At 39.9% G+C, this 26,148-nt stretch overlaps 1 long non-coding RNA gene across 1 annotated transcript; it reads right to left on the bottom strand.

Moving 5' to 3' along the window:
- Positions 1-1,284: 1,284 nt before the first annotated feature.
- Positions 1,285-20,832, bottom strand: LOC117000350. Its single transcript, XR_004418751.1, has 3 exons — positions 20,738-20,832; positions 19,149-19,284; positions 1,285-1,397 (listed from the first exon to the last, which is right to left on the bottom strand). It is a non-coding gene; the product is annotated as an uncharacterized LOC117000350 (long non-coding RNA).
- Between the last annotated feature and the right edge of the window lie 5,316 nt (positions 20,833-26,148).

Below are 26,148 nucleotides of genomic sequence, written 5' to 3'. Positions count from 1 at the left end.
ACTTTTCTCTTTCTCCTCATCTGACATCACAATGGCCAGCTTTCACAGAGAGCAGAGAGGGAAGGAGCAGCATTAGGCAGATGCTGCTGGTGGCTGTCACTTGCCGCCCAAGATCCCCAGGGCACTCCTCATAATCACGGCCACATTCTGCACACAGGTTAGGGGCTGCAACATTATTCTCCACCTCAGAGCTCTGCTTCATGCAGTCTGATCTTCATTCATACTTTGTTATTGCAGTTTTCCACATTTGCAGGCTCACTGTAGGACAGAGCCATTTTTTGTGGCTGGAATCCTCTGTTTCACTCAGATTTGTTTCACATCAAGTCTCTTGTGTACAAGTCATTATAAAAAATGTTTGGTAGAAAAGTAATTTATAAACTATAAATAGAACTATTTAGTCCCTGTTTTTATCAGTGCAGACCAACACAGCTCTTAATTGCAAAACTGACCTGGTCCCAAAGCAAAGGCCAGCTGTGTCCAATCATCCAGGGGATGGACCAGAACACACCGAATAAAGGAAATGGAAAATAACGCCAAAATGTTTTAAGATGTAAAATGACACAACGTTCAATGAACACTTGCCAACATCATCTCTAATTACTACAGTGATTAAGTAGTAAAGAATTTTGTCCCAAGGGGATTGCAGTTCTGAAGGAAATACGGTGCCATGTGTTACAGAATTTTTTCTTGCAAATCATTATGGAAATCCTGCTTCCTCTGGTTCTCCTAACAAACTCCTTCTTTGCAAAAACCATGCTTCATTTGTGAAGTGCAGAGGGAGTGTAGCTTGCCTGCTTCTGAAGATTTATGTCTTTATTGCCATGTATTCAACTTGCCTTTTTTTAAAAATCCTTTTATGTCTCTAAAGAAAGAAGCATAGAAAGCATTATGTATTTGCATACTGTAAGGGTTCCTCTCATCCTTGCTGAAGAACAAACGGGGAATAGGGGAGGGCTAGATAAAAGCATTGAGACCTTAACGCAGCATGGCAATGGCCTAACAAACAGCCAGAGAAACTGCAATTAATGCAAGACCAGTTTAAAATCATAGTCCCAGGGGACACCTTAGAAAACCTTGTTTAGAAGTACTTTCTTCTTTTTCATAATTCTATTAACCATGAGATCAAAATTCATCCAGCTTAAAAAACTGAAAAGCACAACAAAAAAAACCCTCAGGTTGAATAACAAAAGCATTGGAATTGATCTTAATTTACTGGTTTTAAACTTTCTGTAACTCTGGATCAAAATGTCTATTGTACAAACCAAATATATCTCTCACCATAGCATACTCATGTTTATTGTGTTTTATTCTCTCAGCAGGTGTCCCTAGATGTATGCTGTGTTGTCATCTTTTCATTCGGCAAAGGAAGTGGAAAAAATCCTTATCCTCTTGCAGATCTAGAATAGGAGACAAAGGACAGCAAGGGAATAACCATGGACCTCTTCTCTGCTTTGTCCCTTTTTTTTTTGCATCAGATCCATGTCTCTGCTGTCTTCCTACCCTTTTCTATACAGAGCTTCCAAACACACTATGGCCTGTTCCACAAAGAAATATTTTGCTCTCACAAGGCACTTCTATCAGCACATCAAAGCAATACAATTATCCCCATTTCACTGGTGCAAAAACCAAGACTCAAACATGGTCTGTATGAAACATGCATGGTGGGGAAGTAGTGCTGTGTGTTCCCAGGCTATGAATGCCATCCATATCCACCAGAAATGGGGCACTTCATCTGCCATGCACAGAGAGGTCAAGGGAGAGGAGAAGGAAAGAGAGGCACTAGAATATAACACCCCAGGGTTAAAGCTTTCTGTTGTCCTAAGGAACATATAGAATCAGTCATAAACAAATAAAAACAAGATCAACCGATTTCAGGCACAGCTTTTAGAGAAAAATCTGACACATGGTTGAACAGGAGCGAGAAATGGCGCCATGGGCAGTTCTGGCTGCCAGCTGTGCCCCAACAGCTGGCAGTGCGATGTGTGTGTGCTGCTGGGATGTGGTCAAACGTATGAGCAGAGCGAAAAACAAAACCAGCTACAGTAGTAAATTAAAATGCTTCCTCTTGCTTCTTAGTAGAGCTGAGGTTTAGCTGGAAAGGCAACAGATGCTCTGAATTTCAGTGTTTAAAATGAGACATTGAGACTCTTCCTTTTTAGCCAAGTTGTTACGAGTATGGGAGAAGATGCTCTTTTTTTTCCTCGGCATTGAATAAGATGTTAAAGTTAGTTTTCTAAGCTCATTTCATGAATCATTCATGATCAAGTACAAATCCTCACAAACTCACAAGCTTCCTGGTCGAGAGCACTGAACCAGCAAGAAGACTGTTTAGGGAGATTTAATGGGGAATGCCAAAACAGTTAAAAATACGACTGGAAGGATCATAAGCAGTAGGTGGATTCATTGGACCAGAACTCTTATCTGTTGCTTCAGTCCCATTTGTACTATCAGCAATACTGATAATAAGTGTTGCAGATTTTTCAAAGAACTTCAGATTCACAAATTCTAATTTATTTTTTTTATGCATCTGCAGTTGTTATTTCTGTGAAGGGCATCATGCCATCCTGCAGCACTTGTGACTCACTGAAATTCATTTTTTGAGACTTAGCAGTATGAAGTTCTAAGTAAGTCATGCAGAGAAAAACACTCATTTTGTATAAAATAGATCAAACTGTGTTTACAGTGACCAAAAATCTTCCAATAAATATTGCCCCCACAAAATCTGACAAGACAACCAAATTTAGAGGGAAATAGATTAGCTGACTAGCAAATGTATTGAACTGAGACCACATGTTTGGGAAGCACTGAAAGCAAGTGTCTCCATGCAGATTTTCCTGTCCCCTTTTTGCACTCACTCACTCACTCAGAAGGTGCACATTTCTCTGGCATCTGCTCCCGTTACTCACAAGCTTGCTGAGGGAGGGCACAAAAAGAAGAAGGATGGGTCTGGGGCAGACATGATAATGCAAAAGGAAGGTTAAAAGGCCTTCGTGGTTGTAAAGGGAGCAAAGCAAGTGTACCCTGTTTGTGAAATGGCCAGGTGAGGGTTAGGTTACAACAGTGCTGCATCAACAGCACAGCCAACGCCAAGAGAATGGTCAGCCTTCAAAGCCCCATGGCAAGGAGAGCTGCCTCTCCAGGGAGGGATGCTCTTGCTCTCCTTGCATCAAATTTTCCAGCACTGCCTCCATAACTTCCAAACAACAGGTCCAGTTCCTTTTCGTTTTAATAACTACTGCCACTGGTGGAGGTGTGGACATCATCCACCAGCAAACATAGCGGTTACCCTCAGCTGATGATTTGAAAATGAACACAAATGTTCACAGGGTCCTAATTCCTCAGGGCTGGAAACCTCTAGTACCCAACTTCTTCTACATCTGTCCAACATCTGGTTGAACTATCTCCAAACCAGCCCAGTGCTTTCTGGCAGCCCCCATAGCAAGCTCCCAGAGGCACCAGTTTGCAATTACCTGTCAGAAATACGACACAAGAGACCAGGAATGGCAGGCTGCCATCTCTGTCACTCACCAAAAAAGGAGACTGGATACAGCCATCCAGTCATGCTTTTTCAAGTCCTGTAACACCTGCATGATGTTATCCAAACACAGGAACTAGTGTAATCAGTGATGTCACCTGCAGCATTTTCATACAAACTGAGTACACCCAAAACACACAGAGAAACTGCTTAGACTCTTCTACAGCTTGCTAGTTCACATTTTCATTTGAAGCTTAGGTGTAGTGGAAAGACATGTGTTAGAAATGCTGATAGGCTAAGCTTGATTTTTTTTAAGAAAATAATTGTGCTCTAAAAAAGGTATAAAATTATTACTTTATGTTAAATATCAGCTGTTTCTGTTTTCTATTAAAACAGCTCTGACTTTCTTTTTTCTGTATTAGAAGAAAATCGGGAGGTTTTAATATTTTAGGCTTGTGCTGTTGTAAAAACAAAGAATCACACAGTTCCAAAACTGTTCTAAATTGCATTTGAACAGAAATGTACATAAACTTTCACCTTTATGAAAGAGTAAAATCCATGTATTGCCTTGAAAAGGGCACTAAATGGCTCCTGCATTTAGAACTGGATGGCAAACTCTTTTACTGCAGTGTCTGAGATGCCACTGCTGGCCTTTGCTATGGTGTCAAGCGTCAGCCTCAGTGGCATTGCAATTTCCCTTCTGGAAACAAGTTGGTATTTGTGGACCATATTACACTGAATGAAATTTGCAGTCTCTGATGCCTGCTAGTGGGACATTTGTTACATGCTCTGTTTTGAATAGTAATACATATTTCAGTGTGGCACTGCTTCTTCAAAAGATTAAAAACCTCTTAGTCCTTTGAGACTTGTGTCAGCATCCGATTTCATGTGCGCAGTAATCTTTAAATATTAATATGGGGCAAGGTCATGCTCTCTTTAACCCCCAAAACGGAGTTAGTAAATCATGATCTGGCAGTAAAAATACACAGGGCACATCAGTATTTGTTTAGGGTAAAATCTAAATTTAAATTAAACTAAATTGGCTACTGGTAATTTTATAATCACATATATGTAACATCTTATTTGTGGGCAGGGAGGGAAGTATGGATATTCTATGAAGCTGTAGTTGAAATATATTTATTAATATGATATTAATAAAATCATTGACAATGGAGAAAGAATGTCTGAAATATCAGTCAGATAAATCTAAAGTGGGAATTCTGAAGCTCTTGAGGCAAATCTGCTGCTGTCAGATCCTCTGTTGACTGCAGCAGAATGAGTCAGTTTACACCAGATGAGCAGAAGCCTTTTGGGCTCTCCTCTAACCTGAACCACTGATTTATGGCATGACACTGGTAGTCTCTTTGACCTCTTTATATGCCATCCGTCCTGCTAAGGAGCAAGGGAGGGAGGAGTGCTGGACCTTCCTGGAAATCAGATGATAGACCCAAATAGACTTTCCCTAGGCAAAATAAAACATTTCAGAGTTAAATTTCTTGAGAGAGGCTGATGGGTTAGCCTTGTAATTCTCGATACATTACCATTACATGTTTTCCGGAGCTCAGCTCCCAGTGCAGCTGAGGTTCATGCCACACATAACTAACCACATTTGTTTTGCTGCCAGGGGACCTCCCTTGCTACGGAGATGGGGAATGGCTTTAGCCTACAAAAGAGAGCCAGTTGAACTTTGCAAGGAGTCAGTACTGTGAGCCTGTGACCTTTCATACGAGGTACTTAGAGGGCAACAGAGAGGTAGCAGAGTCTGGGGAGAGAGTCTTCACCTAAGCATTGGGAAATAAAGGGAGACAAATCATTTAAATTTAAAAATACAGGAAATGCACTAGCTAAATAGACAGTGAATGTGTGATTCTCATTTAGAGCAGAGTAGTTCAGGTTCAGCATTAGTGATTTGAACTACCAAATAGGCAAGATTTTCCTTACAGAAACATCTGAGACAAAAGGTCATCATAAATAATCAGCTAAAGTAGCTCAGTTTTGCTCTTTGCTTTGCTTCCTAAAGTTGCCGATTTTAAATTATGTATATAAATTTTGTGATGCCCATTGGGAGATGTGCTCAGGCTTTTAAACTCATTTCCTCTGGCCCTTTTACTTTGGTCTGAGCCCAAAAGTGTTTTATGGGCCTCACTGGTCGAGGTAATGGGAGTCTGTGGATCAGGTCACGCAGGCTGCATTACAGCAGACACAAGTCAGACACGCAGATGTGCAGAACAGACTCAGAGTCTCCACGATGCAGCAGAAGCACCAGAGTCTCTAACACTACAGAGTGACTTAAGCACTGTTTAAATCAGCCTGTGTCACCACTTGGGGCAGGTTCCTCAGCTCAGCAAAGCTGAGCTTCAGCAGGGAAAATCCTCCCAGAACATTACCCTGATTTTCGGCTGTGGTTTCCAGTCTGGGGTCCATGAATGCTCAGGAATCTGTGGATCCATTCTGAAGGCTCTGTAGAGGTAGTGAGGTATTTTCAGAGGGCTTATGTTTGCTATGAAGATACCCACACCTCCACCAAAATCCACAGATTACAAAGTCTGATTTAAGACTTTGCTCCCATATATAACAATTTGATACTAATACTTTTCAGTCCCTTTTCCACAGATAAATTTTATCAACAGGTTCAGAACACTTTTCCAATGCTCACTTAAGCAGCCTTCTCCTGCTAAAAGCTCACCAGAGTTATTTTGTAATATTTAAAATTGTGTGAAAATTCAATCCTGCCTGATTATCCTGAGGCATTACTCGGGTAAATCAGACCCTAAACAGAGAAAGATCTTACTCTGAGGAGGATGCAGGAACAAAAATACAAAACAATGGGCAATAAGAACACTGAAAAATAAGCAGATTATTTGACAAAGACTGGGGAAGGAGAAGGAGAGGGAGGAAAGGTAGGACAGAAACGAAGCAAATCTAGAAATTAGCCTGTCAGAGTTTAAAGTCACATTAATTCTCTCTACACCATCTCTTTTAGCTTGGAAAACAGCAAGGACAAGGGCTCCAAACATTGCCCAGGTGTGGTGGCAGCAGCTGTGAGGTGGCATCTGGCAGCCAACACCCCTGGAGGAGCTCTGCACCTGTGTGGTTCCCAAGGCAGGGACCAGACCCATGCAAAATGCCAGTCACATGACTGGTAAAAAAAACCCCAACAAGTAAGCACAAACAAAAAATGTGACTCAGTTTAAAGCAGATAATTGCCCTGCTCAGAAAAGGCTCATAACTGCCCCAGGAATCCCAAACATATCCTTCAGCACAAAGCATGCAGCCCCAAGGAAGCACAGAGCAGTCAGAGATGGAGGAAACCTGGAAAAGCCTGGTTTTCCAAGTAAGACAGCAGAACGGTGGTTTCAGGGTGCTCGTTTTAGCCAAATGAGGGAGCTGCATCTGCTCTGGTAAATAATTTGATTGTACAGCCCCTTACAGAGTGAACAGAATGTCAGCAACACAAGGAGTCACCATTCCCAAGGGCATCTTTCTGATGGCTGCTTCAATACCCTGGTGTTTTTAGATGCGCACACACAAAATGATCCCTGAGATATCAGAGAGGGCAACGGCCAGGGCAGAAGAGAAAATGCAGACAGCCTGCCTGGGGCTGGGATCAGCTGAAGAAGTGCTCAGAAGCAAAACCTGTTTCAGGAAAAGGATTCTGGCTTGTCAAGAGCAGAATTAATCACAAAGAAATGGCAATTAGCATGATTTTAAATATTCCTCTAAAATACGCTATAAATCGTTTTGCCCTTGGGAGAGCCAGAACAAAAGACGAGCATAAAACTGCAGGCAAAATGCAAAAGTCTCCATCTCACTGTGCAGGCAGATGGAGTTATTTAGTAAATCCTCTACAGTCTTTTCTCAGCTATAAGGAAAAGAGGGGGAAAAAAAGCTGCCCAAAGTTTCAGTCAATATTTACCTCTTGGGTTAATAAATTGTGATCCTGACCTCAACAAAAGTCAATATCTTCTGATTATTATACTCAGGCACCTTTTTATTTGTACTCACATATTGTATAATGAGTCACCCGTTTCCACTGGCAACTTCACTTTCATTTTGAATGTCTGAATTGAACAATCATTTGTACTCCAAAGGCATAAGACAAAATTACTATAAACTAGAGCAGTAAAATGTGGACATAGGTTGCTATTTCCAGTGAATGAGCAAGCTTGGGCAGGGGGCGGGCAGAAGGGATCAAGGATTAAGTACAAAAAATAGCTGGTTTAAATCCTCTTTTAAATACCTCTGAGTGACAAGGAGCAGAGAGAGGAAAGCCCTGAACTGTGATATTAAATACAATTAGGCTGCAAGCATGGCAGGAAAGAAAAGGCAACAATCTGGCCTGAATAGTAAACTTATTTTAAGGGAACATTAGTAAGCTTTCTCCCTGAAATAAGCAAAAGCAACACCAGAAAATAAATGCCAAGGGCGATGTATAAATTCACACACTTTGCAAGCTAAGCCACAAAGACAGACCTGAACGAAAGTCACCACACACTTGCTGCTTCATTAGAGGTGGACTAGGCCAGAGCTGGAGGGAGAAAATTCTGGGTGTTCTTCTCATAATTATGTAATGTTTTATATAATACCACAGGTGTGCACTGTGCTTTCCTGAAAGAAATCAAAGTAGAGCCTCCCCCAGCAAGATCAAGAATCAGCTAGAATCACATTTTTGCTCTTCAACTTCTCATTGTTTGAACATCCCCCACTGACTATAATAAAAACGTTCTTTGGGCTTACAAGGTTTGTGATACTGGAAAGATTTTCACCCACATAACCCACTAATTCCATCTCTTTTTAAAAAGTAAGTAACTTTGCCAGTTTAAGTTTGTCTAGCTCAACATTATTCTACTATTAATCCCACTCTGGCAAACAGTGGTGAGAGCAGCACATCTCTAGCTTAAACACAGTCATTTTTGAAGCGTGGAAATTTAGAAAGAGCAAATTATGATCGAATTAATCATGATCTGGCTGTCTTTGTGAACACTAATAAGCCCCATTTAAATCACCTTAGCATATTTCTTCTAAAAACCACATTATAGATAGGCATGGCACTATTCTGACACCATTTTACTGTGTATTGTAAATAAAAATTAGTTCAGTATGACCAAAGAAGGCAAAGGTGTGTTTATGGGAAAATGAGTGCAGAAGCACTGTTTGCAAACTGGAAAAGAAGCTGTCATTTTCAGATGGAACATTCAGCCCAACATTTATTTATTGAATATGTATGTTTGCATTATCTGGCAATACTGTGCTTGAATTGTATATATTCAAAGAGGTGTATCTCATTCAGAAGCAACAGAGTTGGCCAGCATAAGCTTCAGGAAAAGGATGTCATCATAAGTTGATTTTCCCTTCTACTTTACAAATCCAGCTTCCAATTCACTTGCTATAAGCACATTTGAAATAGAGACCAGCAGACAAAGTTGTTTAGATAGCTCATACACTAAAAAGCAGGTGATTTTTCAAAATAAAATTACATAAAACCAGAATTTTTAAAAATCTCCCCACAAGAAGAAGCAATAAGCCAGAGCCAGACTATGCTGAAGCTCAATATATTACACATTCATTTTATGTTCACAGATCTGCTCCTACTAAATTCAGATGTTTTTCACCATTAACTTACTTGAGATCCTTTATTTCCATCTAATGAGCTTTATCAGCAACTGCCACCATTACCACACTGGTGCCAACAAGCAGACATGCTAATTCAAGTGCCATTAAACAGCATGCATATCCATAGGGGAAGGCTGGAAACTGTCTTGGGAATGGAAATGAATGAAGTTTCAGTAGGTTTGAATAAATCTGTGGGCACTTTGTAGCTATAGAAGATTTTCATCTATAGCCTTTGTAATAGCTTGGAAATGACAACTAATTTAAATGCACCAGTATCTACAGACAGAAATAATGCAATAAGGTGGGCAAAGAACAGCCAGATGCTGTGGTTTTTCAAAGCATGCTTCCAGGGACAGATATGTTTTTAAAAAGAAACTATTCCTTCATATACTGCAGCAGACAAAGTTGAAGTACATTATCTAGTAGTGAATGAAAAGCCTCAAACAAAGCATAAAAATCCATAGATTTAGTTGATGGCGACTGAAGCCCTAGGTACTCTAAGCCAAACTTCTTCATAGCAACCTTCTCTAGCTAAACTCAAACAGAGTAATTTATCTAATTGTGGTGAAATAAGCAAAAAATGTCCCAGTCTGCTTGTCCATATTGGGTATGAGTGCAAGCTGAGCTTCTCATTCGTATTTGGGAGAAAGGCCACTGCACTGTCTGCCGGCACCAGCATCCCCAGCCAGACACACTACTGATGCACTGTAAGTACAATGATCACTCTGTAATACAGAGGAAAATGCAGCTATGAGATATTTAAGGATTACAAAATGTTTTTTCTGTGTTTTCACTGTTTGTTGCTTAAAGGGCAAAAGTCAAAGGACCCGAAGCAATGGTCAGCCTTGTGGAAAGTTAAGGCCTCCCTCAGGTCACATAGTTCTAGTTACAGAAAGCGTGCTTATCTGCATGCATGTTTTAAATGGGGCAAAACTGAGGATGAGACAATTATCCTTCCCTCCCACACACCTCCAGAACAGAAACTGCATAAACAGAGAGCGGAAATAGCATTCAAGTCAAAATAAGTCTGGCTTTTTTTTGCAGGTCATTTGGAAATATTGCTCTTGTGGGAGGTACCCTTCTCGAGGTCTCTTTCATCATACTGAAGTCTGACAGAAAAGCAGATAATGTCCATGATGATATGTCCATGAGGTTATAGAGAGATAGCAGGACAATGGTCCAAGGAGGGGAAAGGTCCTGGCCATCAGCCACAGTGCAGAAATCCCCAGCTCAGAATGCCACTGCAAGTGATGCCACCAGGGTGGGAGCACAGAAGAGAACTGGATCAAGTGCCAGCATCAGAGAGCACCTCAGCAGGGATGGGATGGGATGGGATGGGATGGGATGGGATGGGATGGGATGGGATGGGATGGGATGGCATGGGATGGGATGGGATGGGATGGGATGGGATGGGATGGGATGGGATGGGATGGGATGGGATGGGATGGGATGGGATGGGATGGGATGGGATGGGATGGGATGGGATGGGATGGGATGGGATGGGATGGGATGGGATGGGATGGGATGGGATGGGATGGCATGGCATGGCATGGCATGGCATGGCATGGCATGGCATGGCATGGCATGGCATGGCATGGCATGGCATGGCATGGCATGGCATGGGATGGGATGGGATGGGATGGGATGGGATGGGATGGGATGGGATGGCATGGGATGGCATGGGATGGCATGCGATGGGATGGGATGGCATGGGATGGGATGGCATGCGATGCGATGGCATGCGATGGGATGGCATGCGATGGGATGCGATGGGATGGTCCTGGGACGGTTATTCCTGTCTGCCCTCTGCAGAAGGAAGCTTCCCTCCTGCTCCAAAGGGACTTGTTTTTAAACTCACAGCAAGCCAGTGCAAAGAGCAGAGAAGGTGTTTGATGCATTTATCGTAGCCTGTGCTGCTAAAGAGATTCAGTGAGTCTCCTAAATTAGTACAAGTTCCTGAATCCTAGAGAAACATAAGAGGGTCTTGTGAACTAAGGAAGGAGGCAGATGGTTTCTGCAATGGAAAGCAACAAATTATTTTTGTTAGAGGATTTTTGAGTTACTGAAGATTCATTTCTACTGGCAGCCAAGACACTAACAGATATAAATGCTATAAAATTGCAATTCAACAGCTATTTCTTCAGTCTCTCACTATAGGATGTAGTTGATTTTAATTAATAAGTTCACTGTCTTCAGATGGATGAATTTCTATTTTCTTCTGCACTGTCTCCTCTTTATGTTTTCAAGCAATAATCTAAAAAATAATGTACTGACCAGAGCATAATAGAATGGACTAAAATATAAGAACCATAAAATCATACTTGTTTACAATACAAGGCATGGATTAATATTAGCAAGTGTTTGAAAGCAGTGAAAGAACATTTTCAGCCCCCACCTTTATGATCAAGTAAATCTTAGCTTTATGTAGAGAATAATATTCAATAAGGAATACAATCTAAACCCTGATTTTTATAAAAATCACAACACGTATTTTCTGTGCTCCTCTAAAATTCAATAAATAGTTCAATAGATCATCTTTATTCCTTTTGCCCTTCTGGGGAAAAAATTATTCTTAGGCAAAGAGCTTGCAGGCCAAATTTCAATCTGAAAATAACCTTTATGGCTGAGTTATAAAACAATGAGAATAAGGGTTTATGATGTGAAAGTTGATGCAGGCTTTACTGCTTTGGCATGATTGGTGAAGCTGTATTAAAAATGAAAAAAATAAACAAAAAAAAGAAAAAAAAAACCTAAAAAAAAATCTAACAACAACAACAAAAAATCTAAAAAATCTAACAACAAAACAAACTCCAAAAAAATCCCACAACATCCCCCAAGGCATTCTTCTGTTCTTCTCCTTTGACTAAATAAAAGAACTGTATGCTATCATGGCCATATAAATCTAAAGTCTTAAACCACTCCACCCTTATTATCTCTTCCAAAAGAAAAATGTTTATAATAATACATATATTGACTTTAGCTTTTTGTTCAATAACAAGATTTACTGCCCCACTCTTCAGTCAATTGTAACCTCTTTGGGTCAACAAATCTCTATACTGATCTCAATAGAAGTCAATACCTGCTTATTACTTACCTCCACATTTAGGCACCTATCACAAATTCATATGGGCATCCCCTTGGCAAGCAGAAATTAATACTTTCTCTTTCATTTTTATACAAAATAGACTTATGTGCTTTTCCCACAGTAATTTTTAAAGCCATGAGATAATGCTGTGTTTTTGGAAAACAATATTATATATTAATTTCTGGAGCTAAAGAGCTGAAGCTGTTTAGCTTCTCTGATGTTTCTATAAAAATTCACAGACCAACCTTCATGCAGTTCCTATTTTTTCCCACATAAAATGTAAATCATCAATCTGATATTTTGTCCTGACCAAGTGAGAAAGGCAAATAATAGAAAAATTGAAATGCTAGTTGCAAGTAATAATATACAAACTAATCTCTCAGAAGTTCAACAGAGAAATGTACTAATCACTTCCTTGGTTGCATTTGTGTAATGCTAACATAAAAAAATGAGCCTGAAAATCATTATCAAGCATGCATTTGTATACGAATTCAGCCTGTACTTTCAGAGTCAACCTTTGTATCATCTATTTGGTACCTAAAGTGTCGACCATTTGCTATGAAAGAATAATTGAATCAGATTTTGTCTTCTAAGGGAACAGATCAAATGGGTATCTATTTACCACACAGTCCAAAAGCTTGTATAAAAATCTTATCACAGAGTTGGACAATGAGAAATGCATTTTAATATACTGTCTCATTTGACCCAGTCTTGAAAATGTGATTTACTTACATCAAGCATGTAAATAGACAGAACTTTATTTCAGAGTAGAAACTGAGAATATACTGGTACAGGAGTCTTGAACACATGGGAAGGAAATGTCAGAAGTTATATTCACAAATGCCTTTAGAAGTACCTGAAGCACCTGTAAGAAACACCACAGTACTGGTCCTTTCTAGTTGTACATGCAGTACAAAACTGCTTGTGCCAAACACAGCAGACAACAGATGGAGCAACGACCCTAACCCTGAATACCAGTGTTTTGTTCTCGTGTCTTGAAATCTTCATTTCACAACATTGCAAATGGCAATGAGAGTATTTGTACTTCAATCAATGGAGGGATGGCAAGGATGGAAGGATAGAAGTAAAATAATAGCCAGTAAAAGTGTGTGTGTTGAAGACGTAAATATAAAATCAATTTTTAAGTTTTCCTTTTTAGCTGAGCCAGTGCAATTCACATAACACTATGAAAGGCTGGCTTAATGTTGCACATTCCCATCACTGTTCTATAACATTTGCATTATTTGAGGTAACATGAAGCTCTGCAATCTGCTATAACTGCTTTCTTGTGTTTGCCCATTAAATGCCAGAGTCTGAAAAACTTCCATAAATTGAAAACTTAGATGTGGTTTACATGCAGGAGAGCTCATTCTCATTTTATTGACACCAGGTTTACAAACACCATAGGGATAAAAGTAATGGGATGCATGAGAATCATGCTTGGACTTACCCAAGAACTGTATTTGACTAACAAGGTGTGCCAATTCAAAATTAAATAGATTTTCAGGCTAAACAAAATCAATATTATTTATAGGATATGATACTAGGCCTAAAAAAAACCACTTCTGGCTTTTAAAAGATAGCTATAGCTATATTGATTTACAAAACATAAGGCATTAGGCTGCTCAGATACATGGAACTGCCATGTAAAAGATCTAGGTCAAGAAACCCCAATAAAACTCTCATTCATCTCATTAGCTGAGGAGCACAGCGAAAGGTTAAGCAAGGTTAAAGTGGTCTGTCTAGCATGTGATGCTCTGCAGGATGACAAGCTGTTGTGCACGGTTTAATGGCCATCTCTGCCTGTCCAGTGAAGGCTGTGCACTCAGAGCTGCAGAGGGAGGCACCGGGAGCCACCGCCCCCATCACACCCCATCCCCAGCCAGGGCTGATCCTCTGCTGAGCCCGGTCTGACCACAGTGCCATCGTTTACACCCCCACGGCTGGAGAGTTGGATCTATAGCATGTTTTGATCCAAACCACACATGGATATGCACCAGGAGAGAAGGCAAGGCCACCTTCCTCACCCCACTCCCTCTGCTGTGGATCTCCATGAGCAGGAGGAGCAGTACAAGTGTGCTCCTGAGGATCAGCCACAGTGGGATGCAGCCAGACATTACAAAAAAAAAATATGTACGTGACACAGAGCTGCTGAATGGAACCTCTTCATATGCACCAAGAAATAAATAGAGCAAAGATCCATCTAACAGGGGGGGAAATGCTAAAAGTAAACTGCTATAACTGCCACAGAATAGAAGAATCCAGGATTTGGGTTCGGTTCTAGCAAACAGTAAAGATTATATTTATTGCACCTGGCTGTAATATATTTCATTCACAAGAACTGATATTAGCAAAACCATCTTGAAATTAAAACATCAGTACATTTTTATGGAATAAAGTGGGTAGACTTTGGGTAAACTATAACATGAGGAATTAAGGATGTAATACTGTAATATGAAGGATGACAATAATTAACACAGACAAAATGCTGGTGGAAACATAGCAGCAATTCAACAAAGACCAAGTTCCAGAGTAAGAGAATATGAAGGAAAGAGAAAGAAAAATGAAGACTGTGTAAATAAATATTATAAATATAATATACGCTAGTAATAATCGTGTAGCACCAGCTGAATGGGAAGAGCAAAGGGCAACAGGCAGACTGGTGTGAAACCAGAGACATTCTGCCCTCACTGTGGCAAAGACCTTGGAAGATGCTCAGAGGGAAGGAATCTCCATGGAGATTCATGAAAGCTGCTCATTATTATTACTTTGCAGACATATTTCTACCCCTGCACAAGCCCTGAGGCCCATTCACATTTCCTGAACGTCCTGGAAAATGAAATCTAACTTTGAAATGGGAAGAGTTAAATACGGTGGTTTACAATTTTCTGAAGAAGGAGGGCTGTATGCAGGGGCCTCACAACACAGTAACCATGCTATGTTGTTCCCAGCTTTGTGAACTCAGATTTTCCAAGAATCTCCTGAAAACTTCAAAGTATCGCTTATGTTCCAAACCATCATGTTTCAGGTTTTGATTTCAAAGTATCTTCCCACTGGATTATTGTCCTAATAAAGGATTCTGGATGACTGTCTGAGCCCAGAGAGGAAAAGACACATGAGGGTAAGGCAAATACTGAATTGCTTGGGTTTAGCCCATGCTAACATATGCACCTAGTTTTCTGAAACAGAATTCAGTTGGTCAGGATATAAACCATTGTCACTATTGGCAAAACCTGAGTTCCCTCATTCACTGATTTCTATACTTGCACAATTTACATTACTGATTACAGCCAGCATTTGAGTTGATGATATTTTAATTGAAAATATTCAGTTGTATTGAAGACTTTTTACTATTAACCTTTCAGATGACAAGAGATGATGAGGCTGATGGAGTTACCAATGCAGCCAATTTTTAAATGGGGTTTTGACTGTGAGGGTTATCATTATGGGAACCTTAAAAGTTTGTATTTCTATGTATAAAAAGTGCTATTGTATTATGTATTCTGTTCAAGTTGCTCGGAAATAGTTATGATTGTCATCCTTGGCCAGGTTTAAATTGACATTTTTATCACAACATTCCTGGCATAGTACTGCAAGTTACTTGCTTGTGAGTAGTTATCAGCTGGCAAAAATTTGGAAAGTGGTTGGCTGATTAAAATTATATGCCAAGAGCTATACAAGACAACAAATAACAAAAAGCAGCCAAAGAAGCAAGGATTCTTTTAAAAAAAATTAGACAACCTTTACAGAGAAAAGAGAATGATACATGCAAAAGTCATAAATTGCACCTCTTCATTTAATATTTGATAATCAAAAAGCTAATAATTAAAACCAGGAGGGTTAGGTCAGACAAGTTTTACAGCTGAGCGCACTCCCTGAGCATGCCCAAATCAACACTTACGAGATTAATTTAAAAGCTCTTCAAATTCTGATTCTCCAAGGTTTATGCTGTCTGTGCATTGTTTGCATAATGCAGTTTTGTACTACTAAAGCACTATAAAGGGATTATTTTCATATTCAGCATATTAAAGATGCAGCACAATTCATAGATATCGTACTGTGCTTGTGCCTGGGATAGCAGGTACAGTGTCTCGCCTTCTGATTATCTACGAAGCAAATGTAGAAACATAGATGTTTTCAGACAGAGTGCATCCTTAGTGAAATTAATTCCCCAATGGTTTTATTAAAGTCTGCAAATTGCATTATTTTCCCATCATATTTGAAATATTGCACTTCCTTAATGCTTGCTCTAACCCATGGCATGCCATCTTCCCTGGGGTGTCTAGACATGGTGTCTTAGATTTATGTGTATGATCTCAGTGTGTTACAACATCACTCCTGACTAATGCATTATTACAATACTTACATATATTCCCAAGTGTCACTGTTTTGATTAAAAAATCACCAATCTGCATATGCACACCATCTGTGCTTCAGAGAAGCAAAACATGCAGGATAACATTTGCCTTACTCAAAAGGAAATTCAGATACTACTAAAAAACAAATGGGAACCTTTTTTATGGTCTGTTTTGTTTTGTAAAATAACAAAGAAAATGAATACTGTTTCTGTAAAACAACAGTCCATGCCTCTGACGCTTTAAAACATAAGCCTTCTCTACACAGCAAGGAGATTTACCTTTAGTAACAACATGCAAACAGTTTGCCCTTTTAGAGATAGCAAATAACATGGGAAGGAAATGTACTGCTGCAATGAATTTTAAAAATCTCAGCTCAGAACAGGGGAGTTTTCAGCAGAAGGAAATGTAGTCAGCAGCAAGTCCTTTCTCAGCTGAAAGCTGCAAGAGTGGTTGTAAAAGATGAATGAGGCCCTTGCTTACTGGGGTGAAATGCTTTTAAAGGACAAGAATCTGCTTATCTTTGATTGATTGCTCAGTCTGATACTTTCCTTTATAAAGTTTATTGACTACAAGCCCATAAATCAAAGAAAAACAAATCACAGGTTCAATTTGGGGGGCATTGACATCCTGCCATCTTGCAGCAATAGCTTAGAAGTCACAGGGCAGGGAGAAGGGATATGGGGGACTCATGGAGACAAAAGTATCTACTGCAGATAAGCTATCATTTAAAAATTTGTAAACAATTATTCATTTGCGCCTTACCACATTTTTAAGTCAAAGGAAAAATGCAGACAACCAAGCTACCCAGGTTATTATTTTGAAGTCCTTAAAGGCAGAATTTACAATTAACAGACATAATTCTCACTGTGCTGCTGCGTGTCTCTCTGGTTCTGGGAGATTACAGTCACATACCCACACAGCCCTCACCCGCTGTAAGAATGTCACATTTACAATTTAAACTATCAAAGCAAGAATCAGACTTCCATCAGGGGGGTTTGAGGGCTTGGGAAACTCAAAATCTGTGTACTGCAACACCCCATACAGTTGCATGTAAAGAAGGAACTAGCCATAGATCTTTCTCATATGGGGCATACAGCAGAATATGACAGCATGATAATACAGATTAATTTGTGCCATTGACCTTGACGCACTATTCTATTGTGTATTCTTTTAGAGTCAGCACTCGGGTCACTAGAACATCTGGTGTTTAACAAAAAAATCCCATTCTGGAGTGCTAAATGTGTTGAAACAAATGGTACTGTACTATCATTATGCAGTGCAACCTCTCTGCTAGGGGTCTAATTTCAAGGCTACCCTGACTGAACTGCATTATTATTAGGGGTTTTGTAATTCACATCTTGCCACAGTACACAAAATACCTAATTATCAAAAGTAGCCTTTTAAAAGCTGGGTTGTGTTCCATATAACTGGGACTGACTGTCACTTTCTTTCCATTTTATCTTTGGAGACATCTGGAAGGGCTAAGCCTGCACAGTGCTGAACATCCTGGCCTCGACCCAGCAGAACGCTTCAGCACGCACACGGATGTGTATGCACAGCCCCTGTATTTCAGCAAGACTTGCTTTCAGTTCATGCATGTGCTCGAGTACCTTGCTGAAGGTGTGGACTGGGTTTGGAAGTTGCATTGTTTGGAAGTTGCACAGTGTTCAGTATTGTGTCTACCCCATCTTACATCCCATTAGGTTCAGCTTGTGCTGGAATCCCTCCTAGAGCTCATCTCTGGAAAAAGCTGATGCAGCCTTTTACGAGGAAAGGAAGATCTGAGAGATGGTTGGTAGCAAAGAATGGCAGCTTTGTTTTACAGGAGTATTTACATGGTGTTTAACATGAAAAAAAGAGCAAAGGGTGATGACTCTGCCCAGCCTCACCATCCCTCTGACACCACTGCCATCCCCATGCCGCTCTACCACCACTCTGCTAGCTCTGCTTCCTGCAGGGATTCTCCACGTAAACAAACATAAAGGTTATTTTTGTAGGATCCTTGGGAATCCCACAAAGCTTCCATGGGAAGGATTAAGCGTTTGCAGGGGTCTGATGACCTTTACCTGACCTGAAGCAGATTGCAACGTCAATTAGCATTTCAGCTTTCCCTGTTAGGACGGATACACACAACCCAAGCTGGGCTCTTCCGACTGTGCTGTGTGCTGTGAGTCACGCTGGGCTGATTCTCCCCCGCTTCACAAATCTGCAAATTTATGTCCCAGCAAAACAAGTATAAAATGCTACTACTCTGCTTTTTCACCTAATTTTCCCTAGCTCTGCAAGCACAGGCAGAAAGGAAACATACTAGTAGGCAAGTACTATGCATTTGACAATACCAACATTCTTTTAATAAGGTGAAAAAAATCCTCACTATCAAAAGCATAGAGAGTTGCTATAGGCATTTATGAACTAAAGCATGTGAGTCTCAAAGCCTGACAAAGGACCAGTACCTTCAGCTATGGAGAAAAAGGAAGACAGCAAAGGCAAGCACGCAGGCGTATTTGTAAAGAGCAAGGGATGCACATGCTGAGCCAAGCAAAGACAGGGCAACAGGAAGAGGCTCAAGGTCGTTCAGCACAGGAAAGTAGCAGCCCAGAAAATGCCTTTGACTCACAGCAGGGCTGGAGAAAGAGGAGAAGGTTTCTGTCATGCTGTGGCTTGAGCCAAGGTGAAGTAATTTCCAGTTGTTTCAAATGAGATTTCTGCCATGAGGTCTCAGCTGATCTCCATGTCAAGTTTATATATGGTTACTGAAAAAAAGAAAAAAGTAAAAAAACCCCAAACATGACACCACTCAATGAGAAGACAGCATTAAGGAATCAGTTTCCAAAGGCCTAATCTCATTAACTTCTTCTAAGAGTTCAGCCATCAGTCTGTAGCTGGCATCTACGGGAGAACTGAGTACAATCAAATATTTTTTAAACATTATTTTTTCAGGCCATCTTCCTGATCTTTTATACTTGTTTGTTCTGCAGTTTCTTAGAATTTACAACTGCTGAAGGAAGTAGAGAAAATCCAGGAAAAAAAAAAAAAACCTGCTCTCCTATGCAGCTTCACGCCGCTGGGTCAGTGATTAACAAAGACAAGGTCCTGCTGCAGGGAAGCTAAATGGAGTTCATTATGGACATGAAAGTTAGCAGGGCCAAAAAGGTGAGACCATAGGAAAGAGGATGAAATAAGAGCCTAACAAGTGTGGATTTTACTCCCTCGGTGCAATAAGGACAGCTTTTAACTACCAGCTACTCTAAAAGAAAATCTATCTAGACAAGTTTCTTTAAGATAGGTATTGTCCTATATACTACAATCATATTGTTTTGCATATACTCAGGAAAATTAAAATGTATTGCTTAAAAAATTTTGTGTTGTTCTCCAATAAGAAATCTTTGATTTGCAGATTGAAAATCTGGGTTTGTCCTTTTTACCTGGAACAATTAGAAAAATGGAAGCATTTAAGTGCAACAGAATGATTCAACCTGATGGGGACATTACCTCAAACCCTCACAAATCTATGAATTTGTCAGCCATGCTCATTGTTTGGATGCTTTGGAAACGTCAGTGCTTCCTGGCAGCAGCAAACTGTCTGGAGAAGGAAACTACAGCCAGGTTGCTCCTGTGACACTGGCAGAGCCTGGAACTACAGCCAGCAGACACTGGGATATGAGCTGAATAGGCTGTGTCTCACTCACAGGTAATTTCTCACCACACACTGCAGTGCTGGGTACCTGGCCAACACAAAAATGATCAGCTCTCACAGGGTGTCATGTTTTTTTCCCAGAAATGGCAGTGAGTAATCTCTCTTTCAGTACTTCTGCTTTAGGACATTCCCACTTTGATTTTACACTGGCACTGACCCCATTGTCATTAGAGGACCTGAAGTTTTCTGCTACAAGTGCCAATGTCCTGTATGACCACAGAGTCCATGTGGCTTTACCACAACCCTCCCACAGAGATGTTTGAGGAGGTGGCAGTCAAGTGGTGACATGAAGCATGGCTACTATAGAAGTTGATTAGAAGTGGGGCTCACCTGCAAAAGGCATATGTGAAGGTAAGTCTAGAAAATCAAGTACATCTCAAAATAAGTTATCTGGCTAATCTCAAAAAATCAGGCCAAAAGGAGTTATGAAAATAACAAATGAAACTCTCAATGAACCTTCAGTTCACAATACATCAAAGGCTCTTGGAGAGGAGTGTGCAGGCAAATACCTTGAACAGAACTTGTATCCAGTAACTTCAATGTGTAACGAAAAGTTTCAGGGAAAACAGGGGATGAAATGTGATTGGAGGTTCTTGGTCCCAGGATTGTGTGACCCCCAGAAAACTGTGAAGGAAAAGGAAAATGGATAAACAGCTGATGAATAGTAATATATTACTTAGCCCCTCCAAGTCAAGGATCGCTGTAGAGATTAGCTCTGCCAATAATTTCACCTGTATGCAAACATCCTCTTTATTTCTTTCTCCTTAATGTTTTAGTATGATATAAATTATTCTTTTGAATTATTAATCATAATTCCACTTTTGCAGGGAGTGGAATTCAGGCCTTTTATGAGATATTTAGATGATCTGTTGTCTAAGCAACCCTTAGAATAGGCAGGAAAAATCAGAAGTAAGAGTAAATTAATGTGGCATTTACTTGCTTCCAACAGCTTGTTAATGGAAACAAATTCAATAAGCATCACATCCAAGAAGGGAGAAACTGTCCCCATTTGCACTGTTGTGCAAAGCAAACCTCAAAATAAAGCAAGAGGATGGACACAAAGAGCTACTTATTATAAGCCTCCCTAAACAACTGCAGTCTCAGCAGAGAAGACAGGGATGAAATAATGCACATCTGAGTAAACTAGGCAAGAACAAAGAGGAGCCAATGGGAAAAAATGTAAGCTTTTAGTAATCATTAAAAATTTTGATTAAACTTCCTAGGACTTTAAAGCCACATTGGGGCTGGTACGCTAGAGCTCTGTGATTTAAAATTCTTATGTATTTAGGTAAAAATCTGTCCTGTAACAGCAAAAAAACCCAAAAAACAGAACAGACTAACAACCTCACCATAAATAAACCCAAAATAATACTGGGACAATATAAAAATAACTACAATATTGGCATATGGTGATAGTAATTTTAAGAATATTGCTAAACCATGTAAGATCTTAAAGATATACTTTTAACTTTGCTCCCCACTGTTACATGCTCTCAGACTTGAAGAGAAAATGAAGAACCTTGTTTTGCTCGGATAATAACAGTTATAAAAATAGATTAACTGTCAGTATCATGAATTAATATCACACAAGTACAGAGGCTCAAATAATAGGTTTAGGCCATAAGCGAAGGAGCAAGAACACAAAGCTTATGCTTTGACCTGGGAAAGGATACACACATCACTACTGCAGAAAAATGCTTACTTAAAATAAAATTTATATTTAATAATTCTGTGTGCTTTTAAAGCCTGTATTTTGGTTTGTTCTATGTGGAGACCATTTTTGATATTAAAACATTACGCACTAGCTACAAAAGCTAATACTCAAGATAAAAATCTACAGCTTTCAGTTCATGCTTTCAAGTTTTTTTTTCTTTCCCCTCCTTTTTTTTTCCTTTTTTTTATTTTTTTAAAGAACCTCTGAAAGTCTAAATGATAACATGTTTCAAGTAGCTGCTCCTTCCCTGGAGTTGAACAAAATTGAAAAGATCAAAGTTAGTGCAATCTTGTTCAAAGGTGAAGAGGTGAAATCTTATGTGTGCTGGAGGATCAGAGCAAAGAGAAATGTACAATGCTTAGTGTGCGACACCTGAAGCCCACTTTCATCAAGGTACCTCATTTTCATCTGAATTCACAACGTATCTCATTTAATGGTAAAATAAGGAACAGCATAGGATTATCTTGGTTACAAAGAAGAGAAGCCCTTGCTCAACACTAAAAAGTAAACATCACTAGTAGGTGAAAATGGTCAATTTTTTTTTTTAGAATTACTAAGTTCACCACATTAAATTTTATATTCCTTCTTTAAATAACATTTATATAATTGAGATGAAGCCATTACACCCACGATGTTTTGAGAACCATAACACTGTTGATAGTTTCTGTTGAGTTTCTTGAAAAAAAATACTGTGTTTTGAAGAGGACTGCAGAGAGGGACATTTAAAAAGGGTATGTTTTTTTCCATAAAACTTCATGTGACTGATGTGCCCTGACATAATGTATCACAATGAAATACAGCTGCCAAAAAAGAACTTCAAATTAAGCCCTTTTCTAGAGAAAGAAAAAAAAAGTGATAAGAAAATAGGTACCTTTTCAGCAAAAGCTTTTAAAGCTTTAAAAGCAAGGCAAGTAAAAAAGTTCCCTCAATTTTGTCTAGGTAACTTGAAGCTAAATGGGGGGAAAAGGGTATGGAAAATAATGCTCCAGCCTCTGTGAGAATCAGAGACATACTGAACACAACTCACTGTTACACAGCAAGAAAAGATGATTTTAATGTCCTTGTCCTACCTTGTCATTTTCAAACAGACGGAAGATCCACTTTCAAATTACTGGGAAATGTGGTACATTATGCTAATAATGCTTGTCGAAGAATGTTTTACCATAAACATGGACTTAGACTTGGTAAAGTGGCCACATTCAGAAGCTGAACTGAGTCCCATTTCAATTGTTTCTTTTTGACTATGTAGTTTCTTTTGCGTTATTGTTATAATTCCTAAATTCCCTAAAGCAATTTGCTGTCCAAAAGCAATAAGCATTATGCATATATTGTCTATTACAGGTCAAACCTTGACCTGAAAATCAGGTCTTCTCAGGAGTACTATAACAGTCTTTCATATGCAGCCCTAATAGGAGCCATCCCACAGAGCCAAAAGCCCTTTTGTCAAGGATTCACTCGGCACATTCACACCTAAATTCCCACTTTTGTTCTCTTTCAACCCCAACCCTCACAGAAAATCTGCTAAAAAAGTGTTGTCTTCCAGTGGCAGCCACAGGAAATGAACTGCTCAAAGCAGAGCATGTTGCAGATGCTGGGGTTCACAGACTGGGCATGAGCTGAGGTTCAGGAATGGAAAAGAGACAAAGGTGACAAGACACACAAAAGAGAATTTAAGAAAAACTCATGCAGGCTACCTCCAGCATTATATATGTGCATGATTAGATTGGATGCAGCTCAACCTGCCACCAAACTACTGACTTATACTAGGTCAGAACTTATGCCAGCCAAACTTCAATACCTCTCGGATTAGAGCATTTCTAATGGTTCTCCTCTTGGCTACATAAACTCCACCTCCATCTATGACAAAGTATGATCTAAAACACACATAAGCAGGTCCCAAAGGGTTGACACAACATACTGGTTCACATGTGTTAGCAGAGGGCTGAGAGAAGAGAATGAAGCTTTCATAATTTCTTCTCTGTGTTTCAGGCCACCATTTCTTATTTCACATTTGGTGTGCAGGAAGAGTTGATCTATTGTCCTCCATCTGTTGTCAGTCTCCTGCAATTAATCTGAGGAGATAACTGTGAAAGTGCTGCAGGTAGACTAAATCTCTTGGAGTCAGGGGACCTCTGCATGTTTCATAAGTGATGTTACATGGACATAAAACACCTATCACATGCAGCATGCAGTGGCTGACGCGCAGAGATTGTGCTGACTGTGTGTCTTTATGCTTGAATTTGCTCTTGCATTTTGGTAGCATGTAGACAGCTCTATTTGCTCCTTTGAAAGGTTTGAGCTGGGATTTCAGACTTCTTCTGAAGTGCTCCAAAGAACTGACTTCAGGTATTTCTTTAACCAAGAATTTCTGCAGTGTTCAGATGCTTCCGGCAAATGTCCAAAGCTCCCCTACACACCAGACATGAACATTGTGTTGCCAGCATAAGATGGGTTTTAGTCACTGAAGACCATGCTGTCAGTGCTGTGTTCTGAGGCACAGCCTCTGCTTCCTGTAAGACTGTGCCATTCAACACAGAACAACAGAATTCAACACTGCACAACAGAAAGGAAAACACGTGGCCAGTCCCTCCTCTGGCACTCGTGACAGTCTCACAAGGTGGGGTAATAGATCAGGTGTATCAGACTGTTATTGTTCCTGTCTGTATTTGTATTTGTTATGGACTATAAACCCTGATGATCCCATGAAGGGCTGTGACCATGAATCCCAATTGGCTGAGCAGTGCTATTTCATGGAGGGACAAGTCCGGCAGTAATGAATTCAGTCAACATAATGATTTCGGTTTCACTGCACTGCTCTGCTTCCTGGGAATCTGCAGAAGATGAGTGACTGTGTCACAATCATAAATTCAGACACACACAATGCTGAAACTTCTTATAGAGCCGTAAGTCCCTGTGAAATGTCAGACTAATAAATACGATGATCGTATTTGTTATTTGGCAAAAGTATTAATTAACCTGGAAAAGTTAATAAAAATATATTCCCCAAAATTATGCAGCAGAAAAAATATTTTTCTTATTCATGGTTATATTAATGCAAAATGCCATGGGTTCTTCATCTTTAATACCTAAGGGATTTTTAAGCATATTGCTTCCATAAAACTTGGTTCATCAGTACAGTACACAGCCCAGATATGCATATTTAATTACTCTGAAAGTAATTTACTTGTACAGATGGTGGTATTAGAAGGTCTTACTTCCATTTAAATTACTTCTATTTGAAAAATAATGTTATTTTGCTATGAATCTTGAGTGAAGAATTCACTCTTATTACAGATGAATAATACTTGACAATTGTAATTAATCTGTGACTAATCTAATTCTGCCCAGATAAACATTTCCTCTCCAGTTTTACAAACCAAAGCATCCTCTTCCCAGAAGGTTGATCTAGTAGTATTTTATATCCAAACCTGCAGACTGGAGGAGACCCCAGTCTGCTCTTGGGGCACATGAATAAAGAGCCACAGAAGAGTTTGTTGAATATCCCTGAGACTCCCCAAGGCATAAATGTTACAAAAGTGTTTGCATCTTTCTCTAAGAATAAGCAGGGATTGAAGCAAAAGGGTGCACTTCAGGAAAATACCTACCAGGCATAAGATTTCAGGAAAACACTCACTCAATGTGCATGTGTGGACTTTGGGAGAAGCTTTAATGGGCAAGGATCCAAAATATTCAGGGCAGCAAGCCCTCCCAGCAGTGCAGGTAGCAGGGCCGTGGGGGTTGCCCACCGAAATAACAGCAATTCCCAGGAGCAGGCACGCAGCAGGGCAGGGAAAGCCAGCAGATTGCATTACCCCTTACACTCTCCTGTCTGCTTCTTCAAGTGCGATTGCTTTCTTGTACAGCACTGTAAAAGGTCTGCATGTGTATGTTAGACTTCCTTCAGTGAACCCCAATATTAATTCAAGCAGTGGCTCTCTCAAAGGGGGCTGATGTGGTTGCTATGGCAAGCATTCATGTTTTATTGAAGACTAAATGGCCAGAACCCACATAAAGGGCTCCCAACTGGCCCTAAAATGTGCTCTGCCTTTCCTTTCTGCCACCTCTCTTCCGGACAAAACAATTCTTTGACAGTTGATCTGATTTTGCAGGCTAATCCAGAATAGACGTATTTGTCCCTTCTATCTATGTAACTTTAACATTGCGACCCTTTGGACCTGCTTCAGAGAGCTGGAAAGCACCTGAATT

The sequence above is a fragment of the Catharus ustulatus genome, chromosome 9 (genome assembly GCF_009819885.2).
Source record: "Catharus ustulatus isolate bCatUst1 chromosome 9, bCatUst1.pri.v2, whole genome shotgun sequence".
NCBI lineage: Eukaryota > Metazoa > Chordata > Aves > Passeriformes > Turdidae > Catharus > Catharus ustulatus.
The sequence above is the reverse complement of the archived record's forward strand: the minus strand, read 5'-3'. Positions and strand labels throughout refer to the sequence as shown.